This window comes from Phyllostomus discolor, chromosome 8, assembly GCF_004126475.2.
Source record: "Phyllostomus discolor isolate MPI-MPIP mPhyDis1 chromosome 8, mPhyDis1.pri.v3, whole genome shotgun sequence".
Classification (NCBI taxonomy): Eukaryota; Metazoa; Chordata; class Mammalia; order Chiroptera; family Phyllostomidae; genus Phyllostomus; species Phyllostomus discolor.
Genome location: NC_040910.2, coordinates 49,922,222 through 49,935,630, shown reverse-complemented (window position 1 = coordinate 49,935,630; position 13,409 = coordinate 49,922,222).

Sequence of the window (13,409 nt, the reverse complement as noted above, 5' to 3'; positions counted from 1 at the left end):
TATCTAGAAGAGCAATTTGGTGGTATCAGACTGAAATATTTCATTGTTAGAAACTTAACCTATCCTTAGAAAAAATCTATATATTATATGAGTGTATATGACAAATAATTCTACTTTTAATTTAATAATGTGTTTTTTCAGTCTTTTAACATATTTGCACTGATATGTTTTCAAATAAAATGCATGACATCTTATCTATAAAAATTATAAATCTGCCCTTCTCAGCTAATTTTTCACACTAATAGGTACATTTCAGATAACATCAGACTGTTAGCTATCATTACACCTTTTATCTTTTAATTTTAGAAGTAATTCAAAAGGTTTACTTTTTAAATTTTTATTTATTGGTTTGAGAGGAAAAAAACATTGTTTTGTTGTTCCACTTAGTTATGCATTCACTGATTCTTGTATGTTCCCTGACCAGGGACGAAACCCACAACCTTGGCATATCAGGGTGATGCTCTAACCAACTGAGCTACCTGGCCAGGGCTCAAGATGTTTACATCTTAAAATTTTTTCTTTAACTTTCTACTCTGTGAGCAGGAATTAGTTCTGGTCTGTAGTGTATATGCAAAGTATTAACCCTAACATGTATCGAACAAATATTTGAACAACTGATTATGTGTACTGGAGACATACAAAGTCCTTGTCCTTGAGGCACTTACAAGAGGGGAAAAGTTAGAAAATAAACAACATTAATCAAATGCGTGGCACAGGCAAGTGTAATGAAAAATAATAAACAGGATGAGGGGTGAGAGTGATCGGGATAGAAGATTTTAGATGGTATGGTCAGGGAATGCCCCTCTCAGCCGTCTGTGACCTAAAGTACAGAGAGGAAGAAAGTCATGGGAAGTTCCAGGAGCTGTGTGATCGAGGTAGACAGAAAAGTAAGTGGAAAAGCCTTGAGTCAGAAGGAAAGTAGTGGCTAGAAAGGATTAAGCTAAGTAGAGAGCAGTGGGGGAGAGGGCTGGTCCAGATCAATAAGGCCTTGGAAGCTCTGGATAGGGGTTTGAATTTTATTCTTAGTGTGATTAGAGTTCTATAAAGGGATAATGTGACCTGATTAGGCTTTAAAAAGACATCTTGTTTATTGGTAAAATCATGGACTGGGGCAGAAGGCAAAAGAGACATTGAGAGAGCAGTTAGGAACCATCTAGGTGAGCAGGGAGGGCTCCGGCGGAGTGTTGGTGCTCCTGCAGCCCACCTGCAGAGCACGCTGGCCGCACCCCTGTCACAGAGCTCATCGCTGTCGTGACAGCGCTGGCAACTGTCCCTTCATGTTTTTCTCCTCTACTGCCCTATCTATAACCTGAAACAGAATCAAAGGGATTGGCATGGGGATGTAGAGAAGAGTGCAGTTGGGAGAAGTATTTTGAAAGAATATATGATAGCGATAAAGCCAAGCTTGCTGGAAAACAAGGGTCTTGCACTGGGGACACATGGAAATCTGAAGCCTTATGAAAAATGTATGCATATGGGCATTTTCCATGGAGATAACCCATAGATTTCTATCAGATTCTCAAAAGAGCCTGAAACTCTTAAAGAAAACAAAATAGCTAAGCAGTATTCAGTAATAGGAAAAATGGTATCTTTGTTTATAGAAACATAAGTTAAATTACATTTCTATCTAGTAGTGTCAGATACTCACAGTTGTATTACTTGACACCATCTTCAACTTCTTAGTCAAATACAATTGTTTTTATTTTATAATTTCTGAGGGTCTTATAATGGTATCTCTGTAGAGTGCAGGTAGCTCAAAATATTAGTCAACTAAAATTGAACACAAAAGTTTCTCAGAGGTATATAAAGCATTAATAGCTAAACACTTTACCTCGAGTTTTTCAAAAAGTATTTCCTTAATATATAAGAAAGACAGGATAAAACAAATATTTTACACATAAAAATGCAGGCAGGAAATTGTAGAAAATGTTAGTTTTCCTAATAATAAAGAAATTTGAACTGAAACACCTGTGAGGTTCAACTGTATCTGTGAAGTCAGCAAAACTAACCAAGTGATTTTTTTTAAGTGCAGGCAGAGTTCGGTACCATGAGGTGTGCCAACACATTTCTCCAGGCTGTGTAAACTGGCCACTTCTTCTGGAGAGCAATCTGGTATGGCCCAGGGACCATAAAAGTGTTCATCATGTTTGATCCAATAATATGACTTGGTAATCTCAAAATGGGATGGATTGCTAACCAAAGGAATATGATCATAGCTTGTTATGGCAGTACTATTACTCATCATAGTAAATATCTAACAATAATAAACTGGATAAGGATTCTATATTTAATGGATACTGGCATGCATATGATAGATAGCTAGTAGAATTTAACTATATGGAATTATTTATACAAAATAATACTGAGTGGAAAGAGCTAAACTTACATAGACCAATTGCAATCATATAAAGCACTTTTATACACTGATAAAAATCAGAAGACACTGTGCTGTGATATAAATAATTGAGAATGCAGTTTTCTTTGGGGGGGTCTCTTCTTTCCTTCTAAAATTAACATTGAATATCCAAAGTCACATCCACTCACAGAGAGAACTTTGACTGGGTGACAGGGGCTGGAATGTGTACTATGGTTAAGAAGCTCTGGAGCCAGACAGTTAGTTTAAGTCCCAATATTTTCAGTTATCCTTGAACAAAAATATGTCTGTTGGAAAAAAATTCTCTCTAAGTCTCATTTGCCAACTAAGGAGCATAGTAGTAGCTTCTTCATTAACTTATAAGTATTTAAAGATTAATGCAAAGCTTTTGGCATAGCAAGGGCTAAGTATATTTAAACTAGCATTATTATTATATAGTTTGACTGACTGATTGCTCAATCAAACATTTACATGTTAATTACTATGTGTCAGGCTCTTTTCTAAGAGCTCTCATAAATGACACATCTTCCTGACTAGTTTGTGTTAAGCGGTGACTATACCTTGTAAGTTTCTTGTGTCTTTTACCTGTAATATCCAGCAAGGTAACCTACACAATGTGCTTAATAAATACCTATTAGATGAGTGAAAATGTGTTACTCCTTTCTTAAGGATGAGCAGTCCTCCGCCAATCTTATTTATACAGGGGTTTTTTTTCCTGAGGAATACTCACTACTCAGATAGTATTCTGGTTACTGTCCTCCTATTATTTGTTAAAATCTTGTCTTTGCCTTACCCCCAAGGAATGTAAAACTGGCCCCAACAGTAGGGAATGTGGTCAGAACATGAGACTCAGAGTCACCAGCCTCTGTGACCTTGGGCCAATCCTCACTTCCTTCTGTCTCTGAGTCTTCACTTGTCAGTTGGGGAGATTTTATGTCATAGTTCTCAAGGATTTAAAAGAAGGCTTCCAGAAATCAACATCTCAGACAGAAATGCAACCACATTCTTTTATTACAAATGATTAATGCGGAAGAAAATTGAGAAGGGAAGGGGAGGAAAAGCTCGTGCCAGTGACCTAATTTTCCCCATGTAATGTGCATTTCTCTTCATTTGCTAGAACATCCTGATCAAGGAAAACATAGTGAAGACAAACCATGGCAGGCTAAATAAATAGGCCTTTACATTTCCACATAACAAGGCATAAACCAGTATGATATAATCAATATAAAAATATCAGCATCAAATGGAGAGGAGATATATATATATATATATATATATATATATACATGAATTTCTCTCTTTGTTGTTGTATTAGCTATTTTCTAATTCAAAGTGAGCTTCGCAGACTGGAAAGTGTACTTTGACCTCTGGAAAGCTGAGATCTCTGATTCTATTCCATGTTACATGCTTTATCACTGAGGTCACTGATGGGTTGTAGAAAGAAAGGGAACAGCAGAGGGCCCCCTATGATCAGGACAGTGGCTACTTAAGAGCAAGCCTAGACAATGTTTAAACCTGGGAACCCAAGGAGAGGCTAATGGCTGGACGTTCCCATCACAGGTGCCGGCTGCATCAATGTCTCACGGTGCCACGTGAAAAGAAGGGTCCTGGAGACTCCGGGGGCCCTTCGTCAATCACTTCCCTTTGTTGCCAGATCAAGACAGCCCTTTCTTATTCCAAAGGTCCCAAACAAAATGGAATCGTTTGTAAAAATGTTAATGCCTCTATTTGGTGGAAAATTATTCAGACACTGAGACAACAATATTTTAAGCATGGGGAAAATTTCACAATGCATGCAGTATAAAGTAAAAACTTCTGTATGCAATGGCATGCTCAGTAGAAGCTCTGCTGTCCATGTGTGCACACATACCCTCAGAGAAAACACTGGACAGAACTATAGACAGATGTTAACAGTGACTGCCTCTGACTTACAGGTTGTTTTGCATTCTTTATATTTGTCAAAAATTATTTTGCATGAACATCCATCACATTTTTTAATCAGACATAAATTTAAGACTATTAAGGTGCTTCTGTTTTAAGATGGTGCAGTTTTTATTTTAACAGGCAGCGGATTAAACTAGTGGTGAAATAGACATGTCATCAGGCAAATGAAACGTTCTGTATTACAGAGGCCTGGGAGGAATCTGGGTCAGAGAGAGTAATGACGGGATGACACAGGGCCAGCATTCGATGAGAACTCATAATTTTGCCTCTAGGACTGGTCTGTGATTGTTAGACCTGGACTAGACCTTAGGGATTAACTAGACTTAACTATCAATTCACGGATGAACAAACTGAAGCTCAGAGAAGTAAAGTGAGTCCCTCAAGTCCCGGAAGCAAAATAGTGCCGGGGCTGGGAAGACAATCTAACCCCTCCGGACCTGAAACCACATTGTGGTGGTGGTTTTCTCCACAGCTGCTGGTTCTGGCTTGTGGCCTGTGTACACACCAAATAAGTCAGGGAGGTTTCTTCTGATGCGGCATGATTATAGAAGACCTAGTCTATCCCCATCTAGGGGAACTTTGGAAGAACAAACTCCTATATTTTGCTGTGTATTTTGTGTAATTTTTGCCCGAATTTTTCAGGGAAAAATAAGGATGTGCATTATACAAGGGTAGTACTAATTCCATATCTGTGTTTTTAATTCTTTTATTTAGGCTTATGCTATAAAAGTGTAACTCTAGAAAGCAATAAGGATATCCATATGCAAAATAATACCCTGGAATACAATAATTGGTTTTGTTTCTAAATATAAATAATTGAATTAAACAATTAAAATGAAAGATTTTTTTCCTGAAAGCTTGGGCCAAAAACGTGGGTACACACTACACAGGGGAGCACCTTATGCATGGCAAAACATGGCAACGCTAAGGCAGGCAGGGGCCTCGGATCCTCTGAAACAAGAGCCCAAGGCGTGGGCTCTGACCTGGTGTCTGCCTGAGGCCCCTTCTCTGGTGTCAAAGGCAACACAGCTGGACCCAGAAATCTGAGACTTTCAGGAAAAATTGTAGGGACACATTCTAATTTGGATCATCTCCACTTTCCCACTGGTTGCCACAGCAATGTGCCTGCTCTGTCTGGATGTCTGAATCTGACCATTGCCAGAAAAGGCCTCATTTTCTGGCTTACTTATCATATCCTCATTAGAGAGTGCAGTGAAAGCGTGAACGACATTTTCTGTTGCGTGAGCACCAACGATGAACTCAACACGGTGGTTGGCACTGAAAAGCCTTGGGAGAACTTGAGACGTGTTTCTTTCTGCCCTTGGGAGAAGTGCGTTGCACTGAGCTGTGTCCTCAGGCAGACAGTTTCTCTGAGCCTGTGCCACATCTTCAAAGCAAAGGTGACATTACTATAAAGTGTTATGTCTAAGAAGCTAAAGGCTATATTGTGGAGACAAGATTAATACACATAATTTGACAGAGAGAACATGAAAAATAGCATAGAATAACATCCTGGATTGTCTAACTGGTAAGAGAAAGGTCAGTTAGGATTGGCTGAAGTCAGGTTCCCTCCCCACGGAAAGGTGGATCTTGTCAATTAGACAGAATTTGGGGTATTTGGATTAGAGGAACAATATTGGGCATCCAAATGAGTGTTTAGCAAGGCAGTAAATTCTCTTATCAGCGAGAAGCAATAGCTCTGAAGCAGTTTATGGGGGTGCGGTGCTGCACTTAGAAGAGTTTATTTTAAGGAACTCAGTGTTTGGAAATTAGCCCAATGAATGGAGGAGTTCGGTCAGGACAGAGTCCATGTTTTACTGTTTTCTGATGAATACATGCATGAAATCCAATATTATACACCTCCTATGTGCCCCTCTTCTAGGTTCTTATTGTTAGTTTACTCACTGAATTCTCACAAGAACTCTGTCAGTTAGCAAACTGAGGCACAGAGAAATCAAGTAGTTGTCTAAATTCTCTCAGCCAGGGAAAGGCGGAACCAGGGCCCAAGCCCTGCTGATTCAGGTGCTTCTTTTTCATTCCCTGGTATTCATAGAAAGATATTTATTTTTCTGAAAAAAACATAGCCTTTGATTCTAAGGGACTTTACCACTGCTCTTCCACATTGCACTGAAAGCCACAACTCTCTCCACCGGCACTCTGACTTAGTGCAATGGTTTGTGGGATGGTGGCTTTTCCACCTTTGGTCCATGAATTTAGGTTAATAAGGAGCTGTGACTGAGCCTAAGATCCCAAGGGTCAGTGGTGGATTTCAAAACCCTCAGCTCTGCTTGTGGAATTCTGTTCACACACTGAAGGATGGAAGGATTCAGGATCTGAATTACAAATGGAAGATGGAATTCACTTACTCCTATTCTTAAGTGATGAGGCTCCGGGAAAGTGCAAGTCTCCTTCAGGGCTTCCAATGCCACAGCCAGTGATGCTTCAGAAGCAGGAATGTTCATCACCATCATCATCCAATAGTTACTGAGTGCGGGGCAAGATGCCAGGTGCTGTGTGGAATACAAAGATGAGTAGGGTAAAACTATGCCTTTAAGTAGCTCCCAGTCTAGAAGCAGATAACTGTAATTCAAGGGAGAACGTCATAAAGTGTTATATCTCTGCTTCTGGCTTTTGGTCAGTCTTGTTTTTGACCAGCTCCTGGGAAGCTCTGAGGTGGCACTAACGGGGAGGAGGTGGGGGCACTGACTGGTAGATGGAGCTGGGGCTGCCTTTCTTGAGTGGAGCAGACTTGAGTCTCTTCAAGCAGAAAAGGTCCACCCTAGTAATCAGAGGACGGTGACCAGGCTGAACCTGACAGTAAGAGAGGATTTTTGAAAAGGCATGCTGAGAAGCAGGAAAGAGCTAGCAAGAATGGTGGGAGCTAACCAGGGCAGCAGAGATGAAGGAAGTCGAAAGCAGGGAGAAAGGACAAGACAGGCAGGAGTGTGCACAGGGGACTTAGGTCTTGTGCTGAGGACACAAAGGTAATAACTGAGTAGCAGGTGAGAAGTGACAGACAGAAGAGCCCCCTAAGGGCAAGTCCTACCAGGACAACCTACTGCCAAGTTCTGCATGAGAATGGAACAGCTGTAGGTTCCCTCTGGCAGCACCAGCAGGAGGAAATCCACACTGAATTTGAAGGAACCTGCCTCTAAGGATAAGGAATCCGGTTTCATCGGGGCAGACTGTATATCTCCTTTGACTTTAAACAGTTCTGAGTCCTCTGTCTCCATAGGCAGGACTATCTCCTCAAGAACATTGGGAGTAGAGGGGTGCTGGTTGGCGGAGGAGGGCTGAATTTCCCTAATCCCCAATCCTAGTGATTTATTGCTGGGTTTGCCCTGTGTCCCTTACAAAGGAAACATTCAATAAGGCTCCAGCTCCTTTCGAACTGACTTTTCAAAGCACAGTTTCCCTTGATCTGAAACAAACTCTTCCCTCACTGTAGCATGGCCAGTTCCCAACCTTTTTGGACACAGATTCACCCACCATGGTCCACAATCCATGTGGATCGTAGCCATAGAGTAACACCTTCCTGGACTTCTTTTCAGAAGCCTGTGACAGCAACAAACCTTTCCAGTCCAAGGCTGGAACACTGGCATTTGCTCAATATAAGAGGAAGTCTGAACTGATTGTTAAGTATTTGAGCAGTAAGAGGAACAGGAAGCAATGAGAAATGAAAGCACCCTCCGGGTCAGAGTCACAGCACCATCTATTATGGCAAGCCCTACCAGCCACAGCCAAAGGTAAGCGCAATTAGGTTGTACACAATATCTGATCTGCAGAAAAAGCTGTCCGTCTGATGATGCTGCGTGCCAGCCTCTTTCACTGGAGCAATAACAGAGCCACAAAGAGCCTCAGACTTCCACTGCAGGTCTGACTGCTCTCAACATCCTGCTCTGGCTAGGAATAATTAGTCCTTATTAAGGGCTCAGAGTCCACTAGTTTATACACATACAGAATAAGTTATTTTTACTGGTTTTTATTTAAAAGTTTTTTTTCCACTCTTGCCCCAACCAGTGTGACTCAATGGGCTGCACATTGTCCCACAAAGCAAAGGGTCACTGGTTCTATGGTTCTATTCCCATTTGAGGTGCATGCCTTGGTTTGGTCCCCAGGGGGCATACCAGAGGCAAACGGTTCATGTTTCTCTCTGGCATCAATGTCTCTCTCCCTCTCTTTCTTCCTGCTTTCCCCTCTCTGTGAAAATAAATAAATAAATAAAATTTAAAAATTTTTCCACTGTAATTTAGATAATAAATTTTAAAATCTCACATAATGGTGCCATTTAGCATAACCACTAACATAATTTAGGTATATTTGTTCAATGTACATGGAGTTTTTATGAGTATATAATTATAATGTACATAAAGTTTTAAAACATTTTTAATTGTGGTAAAATGTATGTAACATGAAATCCATCATCGTAACCACTTTGTAAGTTTCAACAGCACTAAGTATATTCACATCGTTGTGCAATCAGCCAATGTCCAGAAGTTTTTCAGCTTGCGTGACCGACCTCCAAACCCATGAAACAACAGCTCCTCATTTCCTCCTCTCCCCGGACCCCGGAAACTGCCATTCTACTTTCTGTTTCTGTGAATTTGATTACTCTAGATGCCTCATATAAGTGAAAGCATGCAGTATTTGTCTTTTTATTGCTGGCTTATTTCACTTAGCATCATGTCCTCAAGACTGTCCATGTCCATGTGGCAGCATGTGGCAGAATTTCCTTCCTTGTTAAAGCTGAGTAAATTCCACTATTTGCTTATGCCACATTTTGTTTACCCATCCATCTATATGATGAACATATTGATGAAGCTGCTTCCGCCTTTGACTATTGTGCATAATGCTGCTATGAATGTATGTAAAATTTTATATCCTACCTTCTCACTAGCTGTTATAATATCTATGTATGTATGTATGTGTGTGTGTATATATATATATATATATATACACACACACAATTTTTCCAGGTTGATGTATAGTCTTCATGATAATCCTTCTTTCTCTGTTTCAATAGTAACACGACAGTTCTTCAAGCCCATATATTAAATATTTTTCTACAATTGGCTATTTCAGTTGTTTCCAATTTTTCCTAACTGCTATGATAATAATTTTGTGCCTCTGATATTCTTCCCATATTTTAGCTTTTTTAAAAGAATAGATTCTTAAGAAGTGAAATTACTGAGTAAAAAAGTATAAATGTTTTATGACTTAAAAGTCAAAAGATAAAAAGCCAAAATGCTTTCTAAAAGTATATCTACTTACATAGCTACTCAGAGTGTATACAAATTTCCATTTTACCATACTCACACAAACTTTATAGGGTTTTTTTACATTAAAAAATTAAACAAGAAGATACAAGCTCATTTCTGTTTACTAGACAAAACTCTGACTATTATAGTAATAGGCATTTATGAGACCAACCCAGGCTTGGCTAACCTGTGATTACTAGCATGGTTATAGTTGACTGAAATATAGATATAATGTATGTTTATTATATGTAGTATATGAATACAAAGGTCTGTCTGGAAAAAGTCCAGCCATTGTTAATATAATGAGAACAGTTTGCACAACATCGATGTAACCTGGCAGCCAAGGAGAGTAAATTGGAATGTGCATGTGTGAACAATGACGACTTCACTGTCCTAGTCAGCGGAGGTGGTAGATGCCATTGAGTGAGCATGTGTACTGTGTGGCCATCGCATTCATAATGACTGAGCAAGTAGAGGAATGAATCTGTATCAAATTTTGCATTAAGCTTGAACAGTCCTCCATGGAAACTATTCAGATAATTCAGAAGCCCACAGCTGTGGGAAACTGGTGATTGGCAGCTTCACCAAGATAACATGCCTGCTCATGCATCATGTCTCATGGAGAGTTTTTTCACAAAAAGTCAAATCACCAGGTGACTCAGCCCCCCTACAGCCCAGAATTGGTGCCCTGCAACTTCTGACTTTTCTCAAAATTAAAATCACCTCTGAAAAGGAAGAGATTTCAGACCATCGATGAGATTCAGGAAAATATGATGGGACAGCTTATGGCATTGGCATAACTGTGTGAAGTCCCAAGGTGCCTCCTTAAAAAGGACTGAAGTGTCATTGTCCTATGTACAGTGTTTCTTATATCTTGTAGCTTCTTCAATAAATCTCGCTATTTTTCATAGTACGTGGATGGATACTTTCTGGACAGACCCCATATATTAGAAATATGCCTGACATGTAGTAGGTGTTCAATAAATGATGGCCAGTATTATTGTTGCTATTGTTTCTATTAATGCCCAAAGTCTGATGGTTCTCAGCCTGTGCCTGCTCTCAGATGCTCAACTCCCCGAAACCATGGTTCCCCAATTATTTGGTGCATCCCCAGTTTGGAAATATCTCAGAGGGCTTTTTCTTCCCTGTGGAGGTGCTCTACCCAGCCCCTCAGCTGTTGGTGTTCGCTACTAGACGTAGTTTTGCTTTGCTGGTGGCTGCCCTAAACCCTCAGAGTAACAAAGCTATACTTAGGACAGAATGCATAGTGGCAGAAGTGTCACCTAGTCTCCAAACAGGCCACTGCCTTATGTCCAGAGTCCTGTTACTTTTTTAATACAGCTCCTCCATCTTTTGGTCCTAATCCCCCCCCCCCCCATATAGGGACTCAGGCCACAAGGTATGTAAAAGGGCTGGTATTCTGTGCCCCCTACGGTAGACAGAACATCACCCACCCACCCCACCCACCCCTGCCAGAGATGTTCACATTCTAATCTTGGAGCCAAACACTTGCAGATCTGATTGAGTTCAGGATCTTGAGATGGAGATATTATCTTGTAATATCTGACTGGGCCCAATGTAATTACATCAGTGAGGAGGGAGACAACAGGTTAGAGAGAAAAAGCGTTAAATGGGAGAGAGAGAGTTAATGCAACACTGATGACTTTGAAGGTGGAAAGGAGCTGCCAGCCAAGAAATGCAGGCACCTCCAGCAGCTGGAAAAGGCAAGGAAACTGAGTCTGTCCTAGAGTCTCCAGAGGGGTTGCAGCTCTGCCGACACCTTGATGTTTAGCCCACTGAGACCTGTTTTGGACCTCTGACCCACAGAACTCTAAGATAATAAGCCTGTGTTTTTTTTAAGCCATTAAGTTTATGGTAGTTGTTATAACAGCCGTAAGAAACTCATACACTCCCCTAATGTCCTTGCCTCCTCCCCATACATTTCTCCCCAGGCTTCCTTTGGTACTTTCTTTCTTTGTTAGCCCTGAAATGAAAGTTTCCAAGTTAATTCATACAATTAGGAGGGTCCTACCAGTTCCACAGCAGGAAACCTCTGCTGCTACGCTTGCTCTTTAATTATATTTGCTCTTTGGCAAATTGTCTGTAGTCTTTACCCCACTGACTTTGTTTTTTTTGAGAGAGGGGAAGAAAGGGAGGGACAAAGAGAGGACAATAAGCATCGATATGAGAGAGAAACATCTACCAGTTGCCTCCCATATGCACTTCCATCAGGGACCGAACCTGCAACCCAGGGCTGCCCCAATGACTCATAATATCAGAAAAACATAGACCTATAATGCATTTCTGAGATCCACAGCGAATCATTCTCTCTCGTGTAGCCATCCATCTAGTCATCCTTCCAAGAAATGCTACTGTGGGCCAGGCACTGGGCTAGCATTGGGAAGCCAGTGCACAATCTGTGACTTTACAGAGGCCATAGATGTTGGATTTCTATGGCTTGAGAACAACATGCATAGATTTTATACACACACACACACACACACACACACACACGCATGCATGCACATTAGGTCCTGTGGGTGTTGTAACATTTGTTTCTTTCCAAAAAGCAATCAGGCTGTGTGGAGCCTCTCGGACTAAGTATTGCAGCGATGGACAGAAACTGAAGTCTGGCTCCATTTTGTTCTCCAGCTCGTACTCGGCTCCAGGCAGGAGTTAAAGAGTTCGATGGGAGATAAGCGCAGATGAAAAGCGGAGCAGCCCAGTGCTTCTTTGCTTAGGAAAATTTCCCCTCCCTTTATTCTCTCCAGTCCTGCTTTCCTGCCTCTGACGCAGTGAGCGAAGGGTCTGAATGGAACCTGTTAGAGGTTCCAATTAAATTTTTGTGGACAAAGGGAACATACGGCCTCCTCAGATAACAGGCAGCAATAAATCCGCCAGCACGTCCGCGCTCAGAGAACAGAGTCCCTGCTGACCTGCTGGCAGCTGCCTCGTCTCCCGGAGTAGCCCACACGAGATAGACTCCCAGGTGAGAAGTTCCTCTCTCTGGACAAATCCCATCTTCCCTTGTGATTTGTGTCTCTCAGCAGAAAATATTGATTCTAAAGTAAAGTCCACCACTGACTAGTTAGCAAACTCCTGGTTTGGTTTGGTTTGGTTTGGTTTGGTCTGGATTGTTGGGTTTGTTGGTTTGTATTTTTGGTCTAGCCTCAGAGTGCCTACTTGAAGCCATTTTACGTCTTTTAGTTTTCTTTTGCTTTCCTTTTAGACTCTTTATTCCCTTCTCTGTGTATTCTAACTAAATTTGTATTTAGAAATTCATTGTTTATATGGGATCTTACATGATCACATGCATTTTCTGGCTGAAACTTACCTGGGGATTGGCTCGGAGGGGACCTCTCAGCTACTCAGAACCGTTGTGTCAGTGAGGCTCTCCTCGCAGCCCGTCTTAGAACAGGACAGAGGGGCCCGGTCCTTGAGGCTGACTACTGAACCCCAGTGATACACACCGAGCATTATTTACTTCTTGTATTATGAAAACTGTTAACAATAAAACATTTAGAAATTACAGAAAAGGAAAAAAGAAGATAATTTAAGTATTGATCATAATAGCTGACATTTGGGTATGCATCTTTCCAGTCTTTTAAAAGGGTGCAAATAAATTTTTATGTCATTGAGGTCAAGCTATAAATACAATTTAATGTCCTTTTTTAAACTTAACATCACATTAAAAGTATTTTCTAAGTCATTGAAATTGTCTGAAAACATGATTGTAAGAGCTGCTTAGGTTCCACCATTAAAGTGTTTCACTTATGTAAATAATGTACCTTTCTGCACTGTACAATCGGGCAAGTTAAAAAGCTTGGGATTGC